Source organism: Rhinolophus sinicus, chromosome 6 (assembly GCF_057876585.1).
Source record: "Rhinolophus sinicus isolate RSI-liver-muscle chromosome 6, RSI-T2T, whole genome shotgun sequence".
NCBI lineage: Eukaryota > Metazoa > Chordata > Mammalia > Chiroptera > Rhinolophidae > Rhinolophus > Rhinolophus sinicus.
The window spans coordinates 30,333,204-30,340,406 of NC_142506.1; positions in this window are offsets into that span (position 1 = coordinate 30,333,204).

Consider the following 7,203-nt stretch of genomic DNA (forward strand, 5'->3'; position numbering starts at 1 on the left):
GGCCCAGGTATGGAGTTTGTGTCCTTTGTCCTGCCTAGGGCCCAACTGGAGGTCTCAGCTGAGGTTATTGCCTCAAATGCTGGATATGCTGCCCCCTCGGTGGGAGAGATCAGCTTTGGGATGCAGGGGAAGAGCCCACTTCCTGGCTTTTGTGTTCTCTGTTCCGTCGTGGGATCTCCTGTGTCTCTGCCACTGCAGATGCCGACTGCATTTCCACTGCCGCAGGTGTGGGCTGGGTCTCCACAGCCGAAGGTGTGGGCATTGTCTCCACTCCGCTCCCTTCCCTCTTCCCCTGCTCGCTCAGTTTGCCCACCTTCAAGTAATCCTTGCACGAGTCTCCTAGCTGTTCTGCGTGATGAGCAGAGCATCCTTTGATGGGTTATAGATGTCCCGTTTGTGATAAGATCTAGAGGAGAACTCAAAAAGTGCGCCCCCCCCCCCCCGCCCCGCCGCCATTCCTATGACCTGGAGTGATTCTTCTTTCCATTACTAGTTCATTGAACTGTCCAGTCTCAGAGTTGGACAAATGATCTAGTCCAATTACCCATCTGATGTAAAAATTACATAGTCATTCATTCATCCATTGATTAACTCTTTGATTCATTCATTCATTCCTTCAACATCTAAGGGGCTGCTCTGGGCCAGAGAATGTGCTAATCACTGGGGAACCTGAAGTAAAAGGCACAGTATTCAAGCACAGCTAGTATTAAACAATATACTTGTAGTAAGATAATTTAAATGGGATCACAGAGGATGGATTTTAAGCCTTTAGGTGTAACATTTCTTCCAGGTGGTCATTTGGCCTCTGCCTAAACCTCCAGGGGCCTGTGTCTGTCTGTCTTTGGAGGGTGCCCATTGATTTACAGGAAGTTCCACCCTAAGATGGTTCCTTCCCTTACAGACAGAAACTGACTTCCCTGTAGCTTCTGTCCCACAGGTCCTGGTTCTGGGCACCAGAAAGCAGGGTATATCCTGTTATGTAGTTGCTGGGCTCCCAAGGACATGGATTGGAGGAAGGCATATCCAGTTTGGTTTCCCCTCATTGATTGCTTTAAAAGGAATATCCGCAGCCTAATTCTTAGTCTTAATCTAAGGCACCAGTGATTTTACCTACAGAAATCAAGACGTAGTTACAGCTCCTTAAGTAAGCAATCAGTGTGCAGTTTCTCTTTCTCCTTTGTTACACCCTGGCTCCTAACTTCCTTCACAATCTCTTGGGGATCTTCAGAAAGGAATAGACTTTTCTGTCTTCTGTTGCTCAAGATTAACTATGGAACTCCATGAAGCCAGATGTTCTCCCTACTGCCCAAGTACACTTTTAGGCCAAACAAGAAGAATAATGGACTTGAATCCTACCTGTCTTAACTCTTGTCTCCTTACCTGCCAAAGGTAACAGCCTCTTCCTGGTTGGGAAGGCAGCTCCATATCTGTTTCCTTATTGTAGAGGTGGGAAGAACAGGAAGAAGACTTTCAGACCCACCTGAAAGCTGCCAAGAGTGGGGGCTGCCTTCCCCAGAGGATACTGCCCAAGCAATAGTTCAGAGAGTAATGGCACATCAATGACAGAAAGGACCTCAAAAATCTTCAAGTTCAACCCCTTCATTTTACAAAGGAGGAAATTGAGAACCCAAGAATGGAGGTGATTTGCTTAAGGTCATGCAGCTATTAGATGGAGAGGAAGGAAATGTCCAAAGGTGAGATGAGGATTTCCTGAGCGCTGCAATATACTCACAGGTAGACCCTCACTCCCCCCAGATCTATGACTGTCTCTGTAGAGACAACTGCCTGGCAGCTCACACATGAACCCTAGATGTCTTGAGCTACCTTTATTTGTTGGTTATATTTTTTTACTTCTAAAGATAGAGTCAAAAAAACCTGCACTGTCCAATATGGGACCCACTTGCCATGTGTGACTATTAAGAACTTGAAACGTGGCTGGTCCAAACCGAGATGTGCTAGATTTCCAAAGCTTAATATAAAAATAGTGTAAAATATCTCATTGATAAAGTTTTTATCTTGATTACGTGTAGAAATAATAATATTGGGAGCATATATAGTTAAAAAACAGACATTTAAAAAAATTAATTTTACTTCAAAATTACACATGTGGCTGACATTCTATTTCTATTAGAATTAGACAGTGCTGGTCTAAAACGTAAAAATCACAACTCTCAGATAAATATAAAAAGAACATGTAAGAAGGATTTTTAAAAACTCATTAATTAACGAGGGAACCATTAAAATGTTATGGCTAGTACAAAGAACATGTGAGAAGCCAAGCTATTTATAGGTAATTTAACAAAAAAATGTTAGCTACATTTGCTGGGTTAGATAAAAAAAAAACAGTTAATGTTCAGGACAAAGATCTTAGGGGTTTTCTGTTCAACTGAACAAAAATTATCTGCATCTCTACTGGATAAAAATCTACAAATTAACAAGGGAGTTCTCTAAGTCTAGGACTTTTAATCAATAGGAAATAATAAGACATACTAAAATAAGTACATTTCAGGGGACCAGCACTGTCCAACAGAAATATAATGCAACCACATATGTAATTTTAAATTTTTAAAAAGGTGCTTTAAAAAACAGATTAATTTAATTTAATAATATACATATTTAACCCAATATATCCAAAATATTATCACTTCAAAATGTAATCAACATGAAAATTATTAGTAAGATACGTTACATTTTTTCCATATTTATCTTACAAATCCGGTGTAGACTGTCTACTTACAGCACATCTCATTTCAGACTGACCATATTTCAGGAGCTTAATGGCCACTTGTGGCTAGTGGCTATTGTATTGGACAGCACAATTGTAGATCCCGGGTGGCCTAAAATTGGCCTGCCGTGATAGTGAAAGAATATGCTGTCCGCCTTATCCGCCTTATTCCAAGTGTTGGATGTTTTTTCTCTCACAGTACCCAGAGCTTTGTATAAAATAGGTAGGATCTGGGGATGTTTAAAATGAAAAATTCATGCAGTGGATCTGAGTGTGGGCCCAAATCTTCACAAGATATTCGGGATGATTAAACAAGATGATATACTTGGCAGCTAACACTGTCAGGCACAAAGGAAATGCTTCATAAGTATCAGTTCCCTTCCCCACCCTCCCTTCACACTACTGTAGTTAGGCTGACTCCTCCCAATGAAGAGTCACTTCGGTGAGTCATGTGTACACACGGAGTGGCGGTGACTTGCCCCAGCCAGGGCTTAAGAACTGCCAGCTGAGAAACCCTTTTTAGAAACTTCCCACGAGTTTAGTGCTTACTCATCCAGAAATCTCTGCAGCCTCCAGCAGGGCCCAAACGCTCTGCCTCCTCCTTCTCCTTCTTCCCAGAAAGGCTGGGAAAGGGGAGAGTACCTTCTAAACTCCCTCAGGTCAATCAAGTCCCCTAAGACTCAAGCAGCTGCCAGAAGGGACAACTGTAGCTATCTACTGCACAGGTGACCTGGAGGTGAAACCCAACCCTGGACAAGCCCCACACAGCCAACACTTCCTCCCAGTCTTAGAACACTTCTTCTGGTAAAGGAGGAAGTGACATCATGGAAGGCTGATAAGAGAGGGCCCCACCCTTCAGTAAAATTGCACAGACACAGGAACATTTATAATAGATAAAGGCAGACCTACATTCAGGCATTTCTGTCATTCCAGCTAGTCAAGGCTGTTGCTTGTTCTGATGGGCTGGTGCTCATGCCATACCAGTTAATATGCTGTCACTTAAATCGTACCTCTGGATGAAGGCGTCCCTTACTGAACCTCTCAGGGTGCCATGATCTTTCACATTTCTAGGCCACTTTCTTGCCAGACAGGCCTTGATCCCTTTTCATTTCTCTTCTCCACCAGATTAAAAAACAATAAAAAATACAAGCAAACCAATAACTACCCCCTGTCCGACAGCTCTTGGCCTACAGCTCTTGGAAGAGGGACCCCCAAATACTCTATCACTCTGCTGACCTGACCAGAGGTGGTCCTCACCTGAGCTCCAAACAGCTAACCATTAGCTGGCTCTTGACTTGAGTGTCCTGGATTGAAGACCTGAGCGGTTCGATCAGACTGCTGTTTCTTTCCAGCATTTGAATTAATTCTATAAATTGTGGTCAGGTAATGATAAAACAAACAAAAACAAAGCAAAACAAAGATAAAAACAGTACTAGTAGTTTATCTAGATTCTAGGTTTGGGGTCTATGGCAGCCACTTTGGGGTCATTTACAAGCTGATAAGCAGAAGAAGCTGATCTACAGGGGAAAAAGGAAGAGACCCACAGGGAATGAGGAATGAGGGAGAGAGAGAGAGAGAGAGAGAGAGAGAGAGAGAGAGAGAGAGAGAGAGAGAGAGAGAGAGAGAGAGAGAGAGAGAAAGGAAGGGAAGGGAAAGACCGGGAGTTATTGTGGCTCCTCTAGTCTTTCCAGTGTCCTGTCCAGTTCGATGACCCTGGGCTACATACCCATTTCCTGGGCTTGGCTTCCATGAGATCCCTTCATTCCTACAGTAAAAGCTTCTGTTTCACTTTAACTCGTTTGAAGAGATTTCTATTACTTGAAGTCAAAAAAGCCTTGCCTAGAATATTATTCTTTGAGACTTGGACAGTCCGAGTCGGACTTAACGCACCTTCTTTTGAGAAGAACACCCCCTGCCCCACCCTGCTCTGCCCTTGGGCCCCCTTAGCACATGTACAACCTGAGCTGCAGCCCTCAGCTGTCACTGCACTTGGCTGTCTCCCTCTCTTGGTTCTAAGCTCCTCCAAGGCAGGGACTTGTCCTATGTTTCTTTGTATTCTAAGCACCCAGCCCAGAGCTCACTAAAAATTTGTTGCTCCATATAAGAATACGATTGTCGATTGAAAGAATTAGATGGGATTTTCAATCTTCAGTAAAAATTCTTTACCTTTTCATGGCTTTTATAGTTTATAAAACATGCTCATCCCAGGCTTCCAACTTATAGATGACCTGATCAATCTATGTGGTGTGATAAAAAAAAAATACAGTGACTGTTTAAATTTAAAAAAATGTATTACAGTAAAAGACACATTGCCATTAATCCCCCTCAAAATACTCCCCCTTGCTTCCAATGTGCTTATCCCATGTTCTTGCCACTTTCTGAAGCACTTCTGGAAGTCCTCTTTCCTGAGTGTCTTAGTTGTGCTGTTTTGGCTGCCTTGATGTCCTGAATTGATTAAAAATGTTTACCTTTCATGGTCATTTTGACTTTGGAGAAGAGCCAGAAGGTGCATGGTGCCAGATCCGGTGAATAAGGTGGATGAGGACACACTGTGATATTTTTATTTGACAGAAATTGCTGTACCAGAAGCGATGTGTGACACGGAACCGTTGTGATGAAAAAAATTACGGTGAACACTGTAGCCGAGTGCCATCCAATGGAAAGGCAGGGATCTTCAATACAGGAAGCAGCACAAGGAACCTTAGTAACAGTGTGTGACAAGTTTCTATTTGTTCAGTGCAGTCAGTCGGGTTTGAGCTACAGTTGAGAGAAGGTGTGTTTTAAAGTGTGCCGTAAATCATCCTCCATCATGACAACGCTCTGTGTCACATATGGCTTCTAGTATATGGCAATTTCTGACAGATAAAAACATTATACAGGTGTCCTCATGCACCTTATTCACCGGATCTGGCACCGTGTATCTTCCGGCTCTTCCCCAAAGTCAAAATGATTCAGGACATGGAGGCAGCTATGAGGGGGCAACTAAAGACACTCACGAAAGAGGACTTCCAGAACTGCTTCAGAAAGTGGCAAGAATGATGGGATAAGCGTGTTCCTAGTGAGGGGGAGTATTTTGAAGGAGATTAATGGTAATGTGTCTTTTACTGTAATACAATTTTTAAAATTTAAACATTCACCGTATTGTTTGGTCACACCTCCTAACTCTATGTTTGTATTCTTGTTAGAATGATATAGATTTAGAACTGGCAGCTGGGAAGGGCTCCTGGGGCTGTCCCTTACTTGACAGAAATGGGCGATAGAGAAGTTCAGTGACTTGCCTGGTGTCGCACAGACGGTGACGTGACAGGGACTGTAAGTCCGGTCCCCTGACCCTGAATTGGGGTATTTCCTGTTCTCATAATCTGAATCTTGTATTTGTCTCCCTTTTTAGGGACTGGGTTGTGATGATGTCCCCAAATGGAAGACAGTTCTTGAAGAAGGCTTTTAGTCACACGTCTGAGAGCCCTCACTTTGTTCCAGGGATTGATCAGTGAGTCTAGGGCAAGTCTTAAAGGACATCAGCCCTCTGAAAGTAGGGGGGCAGCACCGCCCCCTCAAAGCTTTGCACTAGCACTTGGCTCCCAGGTTGCTGTTCCAGGCTGTAACCCCACACAAAAGCATAATGGTCGGGACTCTGTGTGCCACATTGTCCCCATTCCCAGAATTCCTCTTCAACTCACCCATCCCCTTGCCAAAGCATTCCCAGTGATTCCCACCCAAGTCTCCGTTCTTAGCATACCGAGGATGCTCCAGGAAACACGCACGCTCCAGGCGCAACCTTCCTTTCCTCCCTGCTCCTATTAGCCACTTTTCCCCCAAAGCATTAACGTGTGCGATGTCTGTTCCTCAAATGTTACCCTTTAATCCATGCTCCAAGTAAGAGAACAATTATCTGCAGAACTTGAAGTGGAATCCCAAAATTTAAGTGCCTACATTAGTGTGTTTTTCCCCCTACATGTAAAATATTTAGACTAATATATATTAGGTCTGATAATTAATTTTGCGAACTTGTTGCAACGATCTTGCTAACCTTTTTTGATATCAGAGGGATTGTTCATTATGAATTTGTACCAACTGGACAGACAGTTAACCAAATTTACTATTCATAAGTGCTGAAAATGCTGTGTGAAAAAGTTAGACGACCTTAACTTTTCACCAACAATTCATGGCTCTTGCATCACGACAATGCACCAGCTCACACAGCACTGTCTGTGAGGGAGTTTTTAGCCATTAAACAAATAACTGTATTGGAACATCCTCCCTACTCACCTGATCTGGCCCCCAATGACTTCTTTCTTTACCCGAAGATAAAGGAAATATTGAGAAAAAGACATTTTGATGACTTTCAGGACATCAGATGTAATACGATGACGGCTCTGATGGCCATTACAGAAAGAGTTCCAAAATTGCGTTGAAGGGTGGATTGGTGCTGGTGTTAGTGCATAGCTTCCCAAGGGGAGTACTTCGAAGGTTACTGT